A 17961-nucleotide genomic window follows, 5' to 3' on the forward strand; every position below is an offset into this window, starting at 1 on the left:
TAGTACATGCATCTTATCTTATCTTGTGCTTATTTCGCTACATGTCAGTTATCTGATCTCTACATTGCGTAATACATGTTTGAATAGTTAATTGTTGTAACTATGTTTGCAATGTTACCGAATGCGATTTTAATGAAGCAGTCATCATTAGAAGATAGTCGCCAAAAAAGGATCTGTAGCGACCCAGTGCAACATTATGATGTAAGTTTGTGCTTAGTACAAGTTCCATACATTGTCTTATTTATGCAACTTGTTATTATCTTATATCTACATTGCATAATAAATGTTTGCATAGTTCATCGTTTAACTCTTTTTGCATTATTATCGAATGCGCTTTGATGAAGCAATCTTCATTAGAAGTGAGGCCCACAAAAACTTCGATATTTCTTCGATGCATCTTCTCATAGCCGTCAACCTAGACCATTGCTTTCATCAAACAGTAAATATCTCAAGGCTGTACTTTATAAAAGACATGGTATTGCTGCTTTAAGATCTGTAGCTGATATGTTGACAAAGAGTACACAAGATTCAATCAAGGCGATTGCCAAATGTCAACGTGTTATTTGGGCACATGAATTGCCTTGTAATTTTCCTACTTTTTTTATTTGTGTATGTAATTGTGTGTATCATTGATATCAGATTTTAGGCTCATGAAATTTAATGCATGTTGACTAGTCAAACAAGTAGGGCACTACAACGATTGGGCCGGCCCACTTACGGTAGTGTGTGACCCACTTTCATTTTGGGCCGGCCCACTTCTTTAGTAGGCCGGCCTGGTTACACGATAGTGGGATCCACATGCTTATTGGGCCGGCCCACTATCTTGTTGGGCCAGCCCATTTGGTATATGGTGGTCCCACATGGTAAATGGGCCGGCCCTTTAACAGGAAGGTGGGACCCACATGTGCTTTTTGCCCGGCCCACTATCTTGTTGGGCCGGCCCACTTGCTATATGGTGGACCCCACATACTAAATGGGCCGGCCCTTTAACAGGAAGGTGGGACCCACATGGGTTTTTGGCCCGGCCCACTATCTTGATGGGCCGGCCCACTTGCTATATGGTGGACCCCACATACTAAATGGGCTGGCCTTTTAACAGGAAGGTGGGACCCACCTGTGCTTTTGGCCCGGCCCACTATCTTGTTGGGCCGGCCCACTTGCTATATGGTGGACCCCACACACCAAATGGGCCGGCCCTTTAACAGGAAAGTGGGACCCACCCGTGTTTTTGGCCCGACCCACTATCTTGTTGGGCCGGCCCACTTGCTATATGGTGGACCCCACATACTAAATGGGCCGACCCTTTAACCGGAAAGTGGGACCCACTCGTGTTTTTGGGCCGCCCACTTGCTACACGGTGGACCCCACACACTAAATGGGCCGGCCCTTTAACAGGAAAGTGGGACCCACCTGTGTTTCGGCCCGCCCACTTGCTTCTTGGGCCGGCCCAGAGAGCCGTAAGGTGGACCCCACATGTTAAATGGGCCGGCCCATTTAAGTTTTGACCAGATCAACCTTAGAGGTTAGGCCCGGCCCACGTAACTAATGGGCCGGCCCAGCTATATAGTTGACCGGTCAAACTATGTCGGCTCGCCCGCCCGCTTAAGACGTGGCGAGGCCTCGTGTGGGCCTACCATCTACCACGGGGTTTCGGCCGGTTAACGCCGTTAACTCGCCAGGCTACGGCGTCGCCACGTGTCGGCTTGCATGACGTCGGCGAGTCAACGGGCTCCCGGAAACACTTGCGCAACGGTCCGATTTTCCGTGGCGGAAGGGCGCCCAAGCGCGACGGACCGAGAAAAACGTCGTTGGACTTTGCCTGACGCAGTTTCCACAACAGAACCCATATCGTCGGGTTAGGCCCATGGGCGACGAAAAATACCCCTTAGCGGACGATTTTGAGACGTTGTCTATCAGAACTTTTCTTGTAGTGGCCGGGGAGGAAAGGTAAAAGGCTCTCACACTCCGGTCCCAGGCATAAGTACTTTTCTGTTACCGTTGTGTGTGTGCTCGAAGCTATTTCCTTTAGATCCTGCAATTGCATCTTTTTGTTTCTTGTTTACACTAGTTTGGCATAATGGACAACAATGAGCTTCTTATTCTATTTCCTGATTTAAAACATGGATTGTTTGATGCGAAAATTAAAAAACCTATGAAATCTTATTTGCATGCTCGGTAGTAATATTAGTATGAACGCTTTGAACACCATTGTTGATAATAATATAGAAAGTTCTAAGCTTGGGGAAGTCGGTTTTCATGATCTTTTTAGTCCCCCAAGCATTGAGGAGAAAATTTTCTTTGATGATACTTTGCCTCCTATTTATGATGATTATAATAGTGGTCTTTTGTTACAACCTACTATGGAGGATAAAGCTTGTTATGATTATACTATGCCTCCTATATTTGATGATGAGAATAATAATGATAGCTACTTTGTTGAATTTGCTCCCACTACAACTAATAAAATTGATTATGCCTATGTGGAGAGTAATAATTTTATGCATGAGACTCATGATAAGAATGCTTTATGTGATAGTTATATTGTTGAGTTTGCTCATGTTGCTACTGAAAGTTATTATGAGAGAGGAAAATATGGTTGTAGAAATTTTCATGTTACTAAAATGCCTCTCTATGTGCTGAAATTTTTGAAGCTACACTTGTTTTATCTTCCTTTGCTTGTTACTTTGCTCTTCATGAACTTGTTTATTTACAAGATTTCTATGCATAGGAAGCATGTTAGACTTAAATGTGTTTCGAATTTGCCTCTTGATTCTCTCTTTTGCTTCACATACTATCTTTTGCGAGTGCATCATTAAAACTGCTGAGCCCATCTTAACGGCTATAAAGAAAGAACTTCTTGGGAGATAACCCATGTGTTATTTTGCTATAGTACTTTGTTTTATATTTGTGTCTTGGAAGTTGTTTACTACTGTAGCAACCTCTCCTTATCTTAGTTTTGTGTTTTATTGTTCCAAGTAAAGTCTTTGATAGTAAAGTAAGTACTAGATTTGGATTACTGCGCAGTTCCAGATTTCTTTGCTGTCACGAATCTGGGTCTACCTCCCTGTAGGTAGCTCAGAAAATTAAGCCAATTTACGTGCATGATCCTCGGATATGTACGCAACTTTCATTCAATTTGAGCATTTTCATTTGAGCAAGTCCGGTGGCCTATAAAATCCATCTTTACGGACTGTTCGTTTTGACAGATTCCGCCTTTTATTTCGCATTGCCTCTTTTGCTATGTTGGATGAATTTCTTTCATCCATTAATGTCCAAGTAGCTTTATGCAATGTCCAGAAGTGTTAAGAATGATTGTGTCACCTCTGAACATGTTAATTTTTATTATGCACTAACCCTCTAATGAGTTGTTTCGAGTTTGGTGTGGAGGAAGTTTTCAAGGGTCAAGAGAGGAGGATGATATACTATGATCAAGAAGAGTGAAAGCTCTAAGCTTGGGGATGCCCGGTGGTTCACCCCTGCATATTCTAAGAAGACTCAAGCGTCTAAGCTTGGGGATGCCCAAGGCATCCCCTTCTTCATCGACAACATTATCAGGTTCCTCCCCAGAAACTATATTTTTATTCCGTCACATCTTATGTACTTTGCTTGGAGCGTCGGTTTGTTTTTGTTTTTGTTTTGTTTGAATAAAATGGATCCTAGCATTCACTTTATGGGAGAGAGACACGCTCCGCTGTAGCATATGGACAAGTATGTCCTTAGGCTCTACTCATAGTATTCATGGCGAAGTTTCTTCTTCGTTAAATTGTTATATGGTTGGAATTGGAAAATGCTACATGTAGTAGCTCTAAAATGTCTTGGATAATTTGATACTTGGCAATTGTTGTGCTCATGTTTAAGCTCTTGCATCATATACTTTGCACCCATTAATGAAGAAATACTTAGAGCTTGCTAATTTGGTTTGCATATTTGGTTTCTCTAGAGTCTAGATAACATCTAGTATTGAGTTTTGAACAACAAGGAAGACGGTATGGAGTCTTATAATGTTTACAATATGACTTTTATGTGAGTTTTGCTGTACCGTTCATCCTTGTGTTTGTTTCAAATAACCTTGCTAGCATAAACCTTGTATCGAGAGGGAATACTTCTCATGCATCCAAAATACTTGAGCCAACCACTATGCCATTTGTGTCCACCATACCTACCCACTACATGGTATTTATCCGCCATTCCAAAGTAAATTGCTTGAGTGCTACCTTTAAAATTCCATCATTCACCTTTGCAATATATATCTCATGGGACAAATAGCTTAAAAACTATTGTGGTATTGAATATGTACTTATGCACTTTATCTCTTATTAAGTTGCTTGTTGTGCGATAACCATGCTTCGGGGACGCCATCAACTATTCTTTGTTGAATATCATGTGAGTTGCTATGCATGTCCGTCTTGTCCGAAGTAAGAGAGATCTACCACCTTCATGGTTGGAGCATGCATATTGTTAGAGAAGAACTTTGGGCCGCTAACTAAAGCCATGATTCATGGTGGAAGTTTCAGTTTTGGACATATATCCTCAATCTCATATGAGAATAATAATTGTTGTCACATGCTTATGCATTAAAGAGGAGTCCATTATCTCGTTGTCCATGTTGTCCCGGTATGGATGTCTAAGTTGAGAATAATCAAAAGCGAGAAATCCAAAATGCGAGCTTTCTCCTTAGACCTTTGTACAGTGCGGCATGGAGGTACCCCATTGTGACACTTGGTTAAAACATGTGCATTGCAAAGATCCGGTAGTCCAAGCTAATTAGGACAAGGTGCGGGCACTATTAGTATACTATGCATGAGACTTGCAACTTGTAAGATATAACTTTCATAACTCATATGCTTTATTACTACCGTTGACAAAATTGTTTCATGTTTTCAAAGTAAAAGCTCTAGCACAAATATAGCAATTGATGCTTTCCTCTTTGAAGGACCATTCTTTTTACTTTTATGTTGAGTCAGTTCACCTATCTCTCTCCACCTCAAGAAGCAAACACTTGTGTGAACTGTGCATTGATTCTTACATACTTGCATATTGTACTTGTTATATTACTCTATGTTGACAATTATCCATGAGATATACATGTTACAAGTTGAAAGCAACCGCTGAAACTTAATCTTCCTTTGTGTTGCTTCAATACCTTTACTTTGATTTATTGCTTTATGAGTTAACTCTTATGCAAGACTTATTCATGCTTGTATTGAAGTACTATTCATGAAAAGTCTTTGCTTTATGATTCACTTGTTTACTCATGTCATTACCATTGTTATGATCGCTGCATTCATTACATATGTTTACAAATAGTATGATCAAGGTTATGATGGCATGTCACTTCAGAAATTATCTTTGTTATCGTTTTACTCCGCTCGGGACGAGCAGAACTAAGCTTGGGGATGCTTGATACGTCTCCGACGTATCGATAATTTCTTATGTTCCATGCCATATTATTGATAATACCTACATGTTTTATGCACACTTTATGTCATATTCGTGCATTTTCTGGAACTAACCTATTAACAAGATGCCGAAGTGCCGCTTGTCGTTTTCTCGCTGTTTTTGGTTTCGAAATCCTAGTAACGAAATATTCTCGAATCGGACGAAATCAAGACCCAGGTTCCTATTTTCACTGGAAGCATCCAGAACACCCGAGAGCCGCCAGAGGGGGGCCCTGTGGGCCCCAGATGATAGGGTGGCGCGACCTGGGCCCTGGCCGCGCCAGCCTATGGTGTCGCCGCCTCGTCGCCCCTCCGACTCCGCCTCTTCGCCTATTTAAAGGTCCCAGACCTAAAACCTCGATGCGAAAAACCACGATACGGAAAACCTTCCAGAGCCGCCGCCATCGCGAAGCCAAGATCTGGGGGACAGGAGTCTCTGTTCCGGCACCCTGCCGGAGCGGGGAAGTGCCCCCGGAAGGCTCCTCCATCGACACCGCTGCCATCTCCACCGCCATCTTCATCACCGCTGCTGCTTCCATGAGGAGGGAGTAGTTCTCCATCGAGGCTCGGGGCTGTACCGGTAGCTATGTGGTTCATCTCTCTCCTATGTACTTCAATACAATAATCTCATGAGCTGCCTTACATGATTGAGATTCATATGATGATGCTTGTAATCTAGATGTCACTATGCTAGTCAAGAGAGTTTTACTTATGTGATCTCCGGAGACTCCTTGTCCCACGTGTGTAAAGGTGACAAGTGTGTGCACCGTGTGGGTCTCTTAGGCTATATTTCGCAGAATACTTACTCACCTGTTATGAATGGCGTAGTGAAGTGCTTATTTATATCTCTTTATGATTGCAATGTGTTTTGTATCACAATTTATCTATGTGCTACTCTAGTGATGTTATTAAAGTAGTTTATTCCTCCTGCACGGTGTAATGGTGACAGTGTGTGCATCCGTGTTAGTACTTGGCATATGCTATGATCATGATCTCTTGTAGATTGTGGAGTTAATTATCATTATGATTGTATTGATATGATCTATTCCTCCTACGTGGCGTGAAGGTGACAGTGTGCATGCTATGTTAGTACTTGGTTTAGTCGAATTGATCTTTCATGCACTCTAAGGTTTTTTAAATATGAACATTGAATTGTGGAGCTTGTTAACTCCGACATTGAGGGTTCGTGTAATCCTACGCAATGTGTTCATCATCCAACAAGAGTGTAGAGTATGCATTTATCTATTCTGTTATGTGATCAATGTTGAGAGTGTCCACTAGTGAAAGTCTAATCCCTAGGCCTTGTTCCTAAATATCGCTATCGCTGCTTGTTAACTCGTTTCTATCGCGTTACTACCGCTGCGTTACTACCGCTGCGTTACTACCGTCTGTTTATTGTCCCGGGCAAAGCACTTTTCTCGGTGCCGTTGCTACTACTTATTCATACCACCTCGTATTTCACTATCTCTTCGCCGAACTAGTGCACCTATTAGGTGTGTTGGGGACACAAGAGACTTCTTGCTTTGTGGTTGCAGGGTTGCATGAGAGGGATATCTTTGACCTCTTCCTCCCTGAGATCGATAAACCTTGGGTGATCCACTTAAGGGAAACTTGATGCTGTTCTACAAACCTCTGCTCTTGGAGGCCCAACACTGTCTACAAGAATAGAAGCTCCCGTAGACATCAGCCGTCTGGCCCCGGAGCCGAGTCCGGCTTCATGCTCAGGAGAACCTCATCTAATTCTTCTGGCGTGAAGGTGAGCTCCAGGGCCCGGTTTTCCCCCTCCGCGATTCTCATGTCCCTCTCCCAGAGGTCGGGAGCCAAGGAGAATACCCTGTCCTCCCCAGGCGCCCCCATGAGCCCCTGATAGAAGTCATAAACATGCTCCATCAGGTCCCGTTGGTCTTCCACCTCCCCTTGTGGTGTAATCAGCCGTGGGATAGAGCATTTCCTCCGGCGGCCGTTGGCGATGGCATGGAAGTATTTGGTGCAGGAATCCCCCTCCAAAGTCCAGCGCACCCTACTCCGCTGCTTCCAATATTCCTCCTCCATCCGATCGATCATGACCAACTGATCTTCCAAATGATACCTGAAGGCCCATCCCTCTTCGTCCAAACCCGTCCCGTCCGCCCGCCGGTCAAGTTCCTCGACTCCGGCCGAGTAGGTTCTCTTTGAAGAGTCGCTTCTCCTTGCCCAGGTTGGCTCCCCAGCCCTTGAGGAACTGCCGCAGGTTGCGAGCCACACACTGCCAGAGATCAATGCAGTCCCGATGCGGACCCAAGTCCAGCAGAAAGTGGTTGAGTTTGGACCTCACAAGCTCCCCGAAGCCGTGGACATTGAACCACCATGTTTGGAAGAAAAACCGTGGCGGTGGACATCTCGTCGCCTCCCCATTGTCAAGCAGGAGCGGGTTGTGGTCTGAACCAATTCTCGTAACCGCTGTGACCGAGCAAAGGGGAAAGCGAGCCTCCCAGGCCGTGGACACGAAGACCCGATCCAGGATGCACCTGATCGGGTTAATCTGTCGGTTGGTCCACGTGTACCGGGCCCCAGCCCGGTTGATCTCCCGCAGCGCCATGGAGGCGATGGAGTCATTGAAGCGGCGCACCCTAGGCCAATCAATGTTGTCGGTGCTCTCGTCTCCCGCGGAGCGAATGAGATTGAAATCTCCGGCGATTACCAAAGGAACTTGACATCGGCGACCGCCCGCTCCAGTTCTCCCAGAAACTCTTCCGTCCTCCCATGGTCGGCCGGGCCATACACCAACATGAAGCACCAAATCATGTTGATATTGCGTTGAAGAATCTTAGCGGAGATGAAGAAAACCCCTTTTCTCCATTCCCCCACCGAAACCCCAGAAGTAGGCCCCCCGAGTGGCCGTTTGCTGGAAGCCAATTCCAAGCAAACTGTCCCCCGCACTCGAGGCTCCGGAGCTCGGCCGCCGTAAAATCCTGCCTGATAGTCTCTTGCAGGCCAAGGATGTCAAGCCGGTTGCTCCGCATGTAATCTCTGAGCTGGGTTCAGCGCCCCTCGCGGCCAAAACCCCTCAGATTATACGCCAGTGCTTTCATTTGGGCGCCTTCCTCTTCCCTTGCCCCTTCCTGACTGCTAAGGTCGCACGCCATGGGCGAGTGGCGCGCGAGACCTTCCCCGGACCAGCCCCTTGTCCGTGGGATGTCACCTCAGCTGGCAGATGGGCGACAGCCTCCCCAGCTGTGCGCGCCTCCCCAACCGGTGTCACCGCCGAGCCGGCGGCAAGGGGCCCCTCCCCTCCCATCGAGTTGGGCTGTGTAGCCTCCCTGGCCGCACACGCAGCCAGCTCCTGCTCCTTGCGGAAAGCCACCGCCGCAAGGGCCGCCTGAACACGTTCCTTCGCCCTAATGAGAGAGATGGCCTCCACCGGCGTCCCGGCCGCCGGTGTGAAAACCACACAACTTCCGCCGCAACCGAAGACAAGTGATCATCCGAGAGGGTATCAAGGGTGGTAAAGTTACCTGTCTCAAGGTTCTTCTCGGGTGCGCGCCTCTGCGCCGTCTCCATGACCGTCTTGCTCGCCGTCGTCCCTTTGTGCCTGGAGCTCTTTCGCACCGACTTGGCCCCGGACTTGCTCCCGCCGTCGTCCACCAAGATCGTCTTGGTGCGCCTTCCACGCGCCGCCGAAGGAATCACCCCCACCTGCACCAAGTCCACCTCGTTGGCCACTGCCGGGCCGCCAGCGGTCGTCATCACCACCTGGGTGCCGGCCGTGGGGTCGGCGCTTGGGCCCCCAGCCGGCCGTCCCCAGATGGGCTGGACATCACCCAGTCCGACGTTGGGTCCAGCACCTGTGACGCCGTCTCCCCTGAGAGCATGTCGGAGTCCGTAGCCACGTCGAGGGTGCAGCACCTCTTCGTCGCGACACCCTCCGCATCCACCACCGTGGCCACAACCTTGGAAGCCTCCCCGGCCACCAGCGCAGGGAAAGCACGCAAATTCGAGCCGTACTGATCGAACTGGCCGGCCACCTCCCTGCCCAGCTGCGGCGCGCTGAAAGAGCCCAGCACCGCCGCCAGCCTCGTCGAATCAGCGTCCCCCCTTTCTGCGAATCGACCTCGCCTCCCTGGCCCTGGTCCTTGTCGCCATTCTTCTTCCAGCCATGGCGGTTCCACGCCTCATGGCTGTGTTCCTCTGACTCGTCGTCACCATCATCATCCCTAGGGGGCGCCGGCGGCATAGGAGGCCCGCCATCCCCGGCCCCACCCGGGCCACGGCGTCCTAGCTCCGCCTGCACCCCAATGGTGTACGGCTCCCCGTTGACTGTGAGCTGCACCGTCCCCTTGACTCGCTCCAGGAACCGGCATTGGAACCTCATTCTCACAGGCTCCGTCGTCCACTTTCGAAGGGAGAGCTCGTCAACCTCCAAGGGCCTCCCAATCATCACCATGCCGGCCATCAGCCTATCCTTTTCTATCATATCCCTTGGCAGGCCCGTCAGCTGAACCCAAGTGGAGGGAAAGGCCTTCCCTGGCCGCGGCGCGAGTAAAGCATCCCTGATGCTGACCTCGGCCTTGCTCAACGGGAGGTATAGCTTGCCGCTGTCGGTGCTCATCTTGAGGGTGGCCCGAGAAGGGAAGCACACCGTAAACTCGGACTCCGACACCTTGGACACTTGCCAATCCCAAAGATCATCCACTAGGTTCTTCAGCTCGTCAGATAGTTGGATCGCCGAGAGTGGCTGTTGCTTGTCGAACTTGATGACCGCCATGAACTGGTCACTCTTCTCCTCATCGCGAATCGGTTCCACCTCAATGTTGTAGAAGCCGCCGCCCGTGATGGCGAAACCCATCGCTTGCAGCCGCAAAGCCTTCCCACGGGTTGGGCAGTTCGCCGAGATGTGCCCCTCTTTGCTACACAGCACGCAGAGGGGGTCGAACTCGCACTCGGATTGGAAATGCCCGGCACGCCCGCACCGGAAGCATTCACCGCCGTTTCCCTGGCCCGACTGCTGCCCACCGCCCCCTTTGGCCTTGTTCTTCCCCTTATGCTGCCCGGCCGCTCCCTGCGCCGGAGGTTTGTTCACCGCGGCCGCCGGATTACCGGGGTTGGCTCCCTGCCCACCGCCAGCCCCGCCACGATGCTGTTGACCCCTGTCGCGAGGCGCCTCTTGGGAGCTCCTGCGCCCCCTCCCTCGCCATCGCCCTGCCACGTTGATCCTCTTCTCCCCAGCGACCACCATCTTGGCGCCCCTCGGACAGCGGCCTCCTCCGGTCCTCATCGTCGAAGCGCCGCTTGTGCCCTCCCTGGCCGGCGTTGCCGTGGTTGCTATTGTCGTCGAACTGCCGCTGACCGCCGTTGTTGGGGTAGTAGTTGTTGTAGGATTGGCGGCCGTCCCCTCCACCGCCGCCGCGATCCGCCCCGCGCTCGGCGCCGCAGTCGCCGCCGGGCCCACCTCGCGCGTCGCTTCGGTCGCCCCCCCGCTCGCCTCCACGGCCTCCACCCCGTCTCTCCATGCGCACAACCTCCGCAAACGAGCGAGAGAGCGGAGGTGGCTCAGGGATCTTGCAAAGCTTCCTTGCCCACTTCCGCCGCCGCCGCACCTCAGAAGGACGCGCAGGGAAACCTAGCTCAGGTGAAGTGCTGCCCTTGACTAGCCAAAGCCACTTAACCCCCCCGGGCCGGGCCAACTGGATCAAGCCAGGCCCAGAATGGGCCTCCACTTCAGCCTCCTGCACCACGGGCCGAAACGGACCAGAGGTCTCCCCCACCGGCCCACGCGCGAAGGGCACCAGGAGCAGCAGTGGATGGGCCGCACACGCCGACTTAGGGCCCAAACCGGCGGCCTCCGGAGGAATCTCCACCGAGGAGGCCCGTCCACCAACCGCCGCCGCCTCCCTCGGTGGCTTCGGGCAGCGACCAACCTCCGCCCGCTGGCGGCCCTCCCCGGACACCGTAGCCGACGGGCGCGCCATCCCCTGGCTCGTCCCCAGCACCGGCCCCTGCCGCCGCCCAGGAGCGTCACCCAGACGCCAGAAACGCCCAGCTCCACGGAAAAGGGAGCCCTTTCCGCCAGGAGCGAAGGCCGCCCTCCGCCGGTGACGGAGAGAACCCCCCAGCTCCTCCGCCCGAGCGATGAAGCTCCCTAGCGTCACTCGTTCCGGCGGCGAAGGCGACGGCGAGCTCAGGCCGGAGAACTCCTCCCCGGAGGCACCAGCGCTCGTCACCACCTCAACCTCATCTTCACTCTCCAAATCTGAAAACGAGGTCCAGAACCTGCCCTGCGGTTCCTTCCCCCCGGTCTCCGGCGTCCGCCCCCCGGCGACCCAGTCCTCCGCGGTCTCCGCGGCCTCCGCGCCCTGACGCCTCGCCGGAGCGCCCGCAGACCCGCCGCTGGGCCCGCCGTCCCCGCCATCGCCGTTTGAATCGCCAACCCCCGTACGGACCGGCGAAACGGTTCGCACCATTTCCTCCCCCCAGGCCTGCCAGCTTCTTGTCGTGCCAAAGGAAGGTAACTTCCCGTCTTGTATTATCTTTAGACCTGCACGATTTTGGTGGAGGAAATAGAATAATTTGAAATGGATTGAGTTGTACAATGGATTAACTACCTTGATTCAAGCTTTCATCTTACTGCGGGCTGCGGCTGGATTGGATTACCAAATGCAAAAAGTTATAGGAAATGGGTGCACAAAGTCTGTTAGACAAGTAATGTCTAACAGATGGAGACATTTAGAAAAAAGTCAGCCGGGAAACCCAGTACAAAGTTGGGATGCCCATGCAGCCAATGTTTTCAATGAGATTTGTGTGCAACGAGTGATTTGCAAATAACAGGCCAAATGGTTGCTTGAACAACAGAGGTTACGCTAACCTTGAATGAACGCTCGGGCAGGAATATAGTTGTTAATATGATGCATTGAAACAAGCTCTTGATAATTTTCAAAAAAGAAACAAGCTCTTGATAATTCAAAAAAGGAACACAATGTCAGCACTCCATGCTGTAGTTGATAGCTGATAATTGAGCTAAGAAATGATGCTATTTGGCCACCTTCTTTGGGGACCCCAACCAAAATTATCACTGTTGGTGTTTCGGGCAAGTCAAGGATCAGCAACCCTGACATGAGGCCGTTATTAGGGTTCCTGATTAGTTGCTCGGTTATAGTTTTACGTCAAGGATCAGCAACCCATGACCCCACTGGGCGGGCACAGGCTTTTAACAATGGGTATTCAAAAATAAAAGAAAAAGTACTACTAAACAGTGGCAAGTACAATTCGATCTCATGACCATCGGTGCACCAAGCAACTACTCTAACCAACCAAGCCTCCACGTCCTTGTGTCCAGAGAAGCATAGATTGCTACAGAAAGTAAACAAGCGCTGATGGATATTTCGTATAATTTGAAAATTTTGTAAAAAATTTGGGTATTCACCTGCATACCCATGAATACACATGTGCCCGCCCAGTCCCCACATTTTTCCCTATTAATTTACTTTCTAAAAGGAAGTTCTGCTCCAGTCTTGAAAAAGATGCAGAAAGCTAAGAGGGGTGGTGATCATCTCACCAGAAGCTTTCGTAAGAGCAGGAGAGCTTCCAAGAATGAATCATTGGTCTCAGGTCTGCTAGATCTTCCTCTTTTCTCCTAGGTTTCCCCTCAAATTTTCAGAGCTTTATTTGATTATTCACAGTTGCCTTAATGTTTTATTTGCTTAAACTCTAGGTCGCTTCCTTGGGGATTCTGATCAAGGTGTTCGGTCTGGGCTCAGTAATAGGCCAATATCATATTTGTCTAAAAGTGTCGCCTCTATTACTTTGTACAATGGTAATTATATATGCTTAGTCTGCTCAGTATTCCAACAAAATATATTGGAACACAGCCAGTTATAAATAATTTAAATTGCGATCGTCTGTAGGAGACACAATCTTATTTTCATGCTCGGGCATAGCTATGGAACGCCAGGGATGCCACCTTACAAGGTTTTTGACTTCTGCGAGTTTGGTCAGAGCTCTCAATGGTACAAATGAAGACCATGATGACTTGAAGGTTGGCACTGACAATCATCCATTACTAATTTTCTCACTTCTGATAATTGTGTTCTTATTTCCTGCCTTACCGTTTTGTAGATTCAAGTGCGCCATGAATGCAATGAAGTGTATATGGGGGTGATGTCTGACTTTGATTTAGATCGCAACTTTGCTGTTGTCAATGTCCATGCGTTCCTTGATATTCAGGTTGGATCTTTCCAACATGCACTGCAAATTCTGGCCCATGGTGAGATATTAGTAGTTATAGGGCGTAGCGTCTCTGGTGAAATAATATCCAAGAATGTGAAATTTGACGGTGATTCAAGGGTATCTGAGGATGATGAAGATCTTGATTGTAAAATCTTAGAGGTACACTTGCATGATGATATGATCATTGTATTCTATTTCTGTTATGCATGGAGGCAATAAGAATGATTATTTATTTTTTATTTAACTGTTGCTCTATACAACTTCATTTGATTCAAATTTAATCCTTGTTGCCTGTCACCTTTGTTGTGTTATTAGGCTTGGGAAGGTGGGCCAGTTGTTTCTGTTGATGGGAAGGTTGTTGGCATGAACCTTTTTCTGACTACTAGAAGAGCCGTTTTCCTACCATGGGGCACAATTCTCAAGCATCTAGAAGGTGAGCACACAGGCACACTCCTCGAGACTGCTTAACATTATGGTATTATGAAAATTGTTTCAATTTGTAATGGTAGTTATTTAGAAGCTGCGAAAGTCTAGTGTTTACATTTGCATATCAACTAGTCTGGCCTTTTCACTTGTACTCTTACATTGTTAGATCTTATCAGTTAGCATATGTACGTTACATTCTTGGGTATGTTCATCCATGCCGAATTCTAATCTTAGTTGTTGCTCAGGCTGTTGTCATGATATAACTAATGTTACATGCTGATCATGCGCATAATTTTATGTGAATTTACTTTCCGTGTATAGTATTAGTATATGTCAGTGCTGATCAGTTGACCTTGTTGCCAGCACATGGAAATTTTCTCAACCAGGAGAAGTTAGATCTAGACTCCATGGGTTACCCGAAGTTACCATCTTCCATGTTAGGAGGTGTGTCACTGCTTCTAAAGTTGCTTACCTTCTACAGAAATTCTGTACCAATAACAACTATTACAATGTATATTTCTCCAGCTGGCATGATTTTGGTTAATACTTTTGAAGAGACTTTTGGCGACATAAATTGCAATGTTGTCGCGCTGGCTTCATTCAATGGTGATTTTACAGTAGTATGCCATTTACTTTTTCATCTCTGTTTTTATTACAACTAGCTAATAGCCATAAACATGGTATGCAGGATAAAAGAGGTTTTTTGCATGCACGGGTTTTTTTATTGAATGGAATGGATCTACAATAATCTTGACATCAGCAAGCTTGGTTAGAAATTCTGGTGATGAGAACAAGATTGTTGAAAACTTGAGGGTTGGGTGCTCCTTGTTCTGTAACTGCTGTTCTTTTGAGGTGCTGCTTAAGTCTCATCCCTGTATTATTTGCAGATTGAAGTGTTGCTTAACAGCCAATGCAGAGAAGAAACGTTACAGAATTATAGCCTACATTACAACGTTGCTCTAGTCAGTGTCAAGAATTACCGTGCTCTTCGTCCATCAAATAATCTGTTTTGGTGGAACAAGAGTTTTAAAGTAGCAGCTATAGGGCGTTGCTTCAAATCAGGCGCGTTAATGGCTACTAGTGGGGATCTGGTTTGCTGGACAGGCACACTTGATTGCGATTTTCTCGCGACTTCCACGTGTAAAATCACTAAGGTAATCGAGTGTTTTTTATTCCCTGATTTTTCCTGGTGATAGTAAATACTCTGTTTTTTGCAAGGCGTAAATTTGACTGTCTAAAAGCGAGCTTTGACTGTAAATACCCCTGACATTATTTTGCTTGTAGTTAACATGGCCATGAGAAAGCACTTTGGAATATGAATGTAATGTTTTTTCACAAAACGTAGATATTATTGGATTAATCAATGGTCAAAGCTTGAATTTGGAAAGACAAATACGCCTTGTATTTCTGAAAAGAGGAAGTACAGTTGCATCGGAATGAGTAGGCTAGCAATACCTATATGGAATATAAATCCCAGCTTGTTCATGTGAACTTGCTACGCTGGGATTGGAGGCCCTCTTGTTAGTCTTGATGGGGACGTTATTGGCATGAACTTCTATGATAAGAGAATAGGAACCCCTTTCCTGGGTTTGAATGAGATTTACGAAATTCTAGCATCGTTTGAGACAAAAAGGTATTCAAGTGCATTTCACTTAAGTTATTTCCTGAATATTTTAAGAAGCTTGCCGAAGCATAATCTTTTTATTGGTATATGTTTGACAGTAAACCTGGTGAAGTTAGCACCGACAGTGATCCCTCTGGAGCGCCATTCTGGAAAATGGATCTAGATGACAAAACTAAGTTAAACAGGTTAGTATTCGGATGCATATTTAGCTGGGGTTAAGTTTTGGACAGATTGTTTCATTGAATTGAACTGCAGGTGGCCTGTGCCCATGCCCCGCTGGTGCAGTCCTGACTATGAGGATGAGGATAAATCTGATGATGATGAGTTGTTCGATCCCAAATATGGCCGTGTGAGATACGGTTACCGGAAGGGAAAGAAAGTCAAGCTTTGCTAGATGCGTCACACCCTTGATTGGTCACACAATCTCCATATCGTTGCTTGTTTGAGATGGCAGAAGTGACCTATGGCTTGCTGAACGAAAATGCTGAACTGATGTCGGGCACAGATGCACCTGTTTTCTAGACCGTCCGTTGTTGTTGAGATTGGCAGTACCCAGTTGTATTCAATGCCGTATGTCCATTTTCTGACGTCTAGTTTGCAGCGCAAGGCCCATGTCTACGCATGTAATTATGCCTCTCTCCACCGAACGGGCTTGTTGGACGTAGTGGACCGGAGAGTCAACATTCTGTTCATTGTTGTACCGGTTGCAATGACGGTCGCCGCGGATCCTAACATTCTGTTCAAAGCTGTGCTTTGCTCTGGTGGGCTGCGTTGTTCTCCCCTCCGCCTCCTACAACGGACATGCTACTAGATGACGGCTTTTTCTCCATCAAGCTCGCTGGCTCGACAGAGGTCGTGATGCCTGGCACCGCCGAGCCATCTTGAGCCGCGTCACCAGGGAAGAGGGCGAGGTCGCGCTCCATGGTGTGGGCTCGCCAGCCGCTTGCAGCCTGGTCGCACTCGCTCGCATGGGCGCGCCGGCCGACCGTGGAAGAGGCGGCCTGGGCGAGGTCGCGCGTCGATGGTCGCGCTCGTTAGCGTGGTGTTCGCGGTCATCTTCACGGTGCCCAGGGAGTAAGGGTGTGTTTGGTAGGCTGGGTCTATAGAGAATCTCTATCTCTACTCATACATGTTGACCTCAGCTAAGTTGAGCTGAGATATTGGCATGTGTTTGGTAGTCTGGGTCTGTTAAGACATGCTGAATTGAGATGTTGTTCGGTGGGTTGGTATGTGTTGAGATATATGTCTCGAAATCTGAAATTACCAAGAAGTCCATATTTTACACAAAAACCCCTAAACAGAAAACAAAAAAAAGCAATCGGGTCCTCAGATCCCGATTGAGATGAACGTGGCCCCGATTCCGGCAGGATTCGTGCCCGGCGGTGGCGGGGCCGGAGCTTGGTGCTCGGGCGCGGGCCGGACCGGCGGACGCCGTGGCTGCGGAGCTCGGTAGATGGGGGCGGAGTCGGGTCCGGCAGAGGAGCTGCGCCAGGGCGCCGCCGTACGTGCGAGTGGAGCTCGGGACGACGTCATGGCAACGAGGAGCACTGGGACGTGCAAGGAAGGCGGCGGCGCGCTCGCAGGGACCGTCGGCGGCGAGGGAGAGGCGGAGGCGCGCGGCCACCGGCCAGTGTTCAACGGAGAGGGAGCTGAGAGAGAGAGAGACGCGGGGGGCAAATGCAAGGCTCGGCGGGGTCGGGTGGGCAGCTGCGTTCCACGCGTGGCCAGCCGCGGGTCGCGCGGGGCGTTTTTCCGGATGCCATCAGCCGAGCTCACTTGAGAAGCTCGATTTGAGCTTCTCTACCCGGCCAGGCTGAGGGATGTTTTTCGGGTGAGGTCGGCAGTGCCCACTTGGACCGACCCGGTCTAACAAACAACAAAAACTGAGAAAATGTGGGATGAGGTGGGAAAATCTGAGTCCACCCAGCCTACCAAACACACCCTAAGTGTACGCTCACGCGTGGGCGAGGCCAACATCTTCGACGAGACGAGTAGACGACCTTCATCATCGCCCACCCGATCGAGGCCAAGCGCATGCTCAGCATCAACACTAGTAGAAAAAGGATCAAAGGATTTGACTTTTAGTACCGGTTTCTTTACGAGCCGGTACTAAAAATTGCGAACCGGTACTAAAGATTGCGTTAGAACTGGTTTCGTTGTTCAGGGCGGTCGGTACTAAACGGTTTCATGCTACATTTGAGACAGAGGTGGGGCCAGCGTTGCACTTTTAGTACCATCGTATAAAGAACCGGTACTAAATGGTCTCCATCC

General features: G+C 48.9%; 1 pseudogene; it reads left to right on the forward strand.

Annotated features, from left to right (window-relative positions):
• Nucleotides 1-12930: 12930 nt before the first annotated feature.
• Nucleotides 12931-16212, forward strand: LOC124672295 (annotated as a pseudogene).
• The last annotated feature ends 1749 nt before the right edge of the window (nucleotides 16213-17961 follow it).

Source organism: Lolium rigidum, chromosome 7 (genome assembly GCF_022539505.1).
Source record: "Lolium rigidum isolate FL_2022 chromosome 7, APGP_CSIRO_Lrig_0.1, whole genome shotgun sequence".
In the NCBI taxonomy this organism is placed as follows: domain Eukaryota; kingdom Viridiplantae; phylum Streptophyta; class Magnoliopsida; order Poales; family Poaceae; genus Lolium; species Lolium rigidum.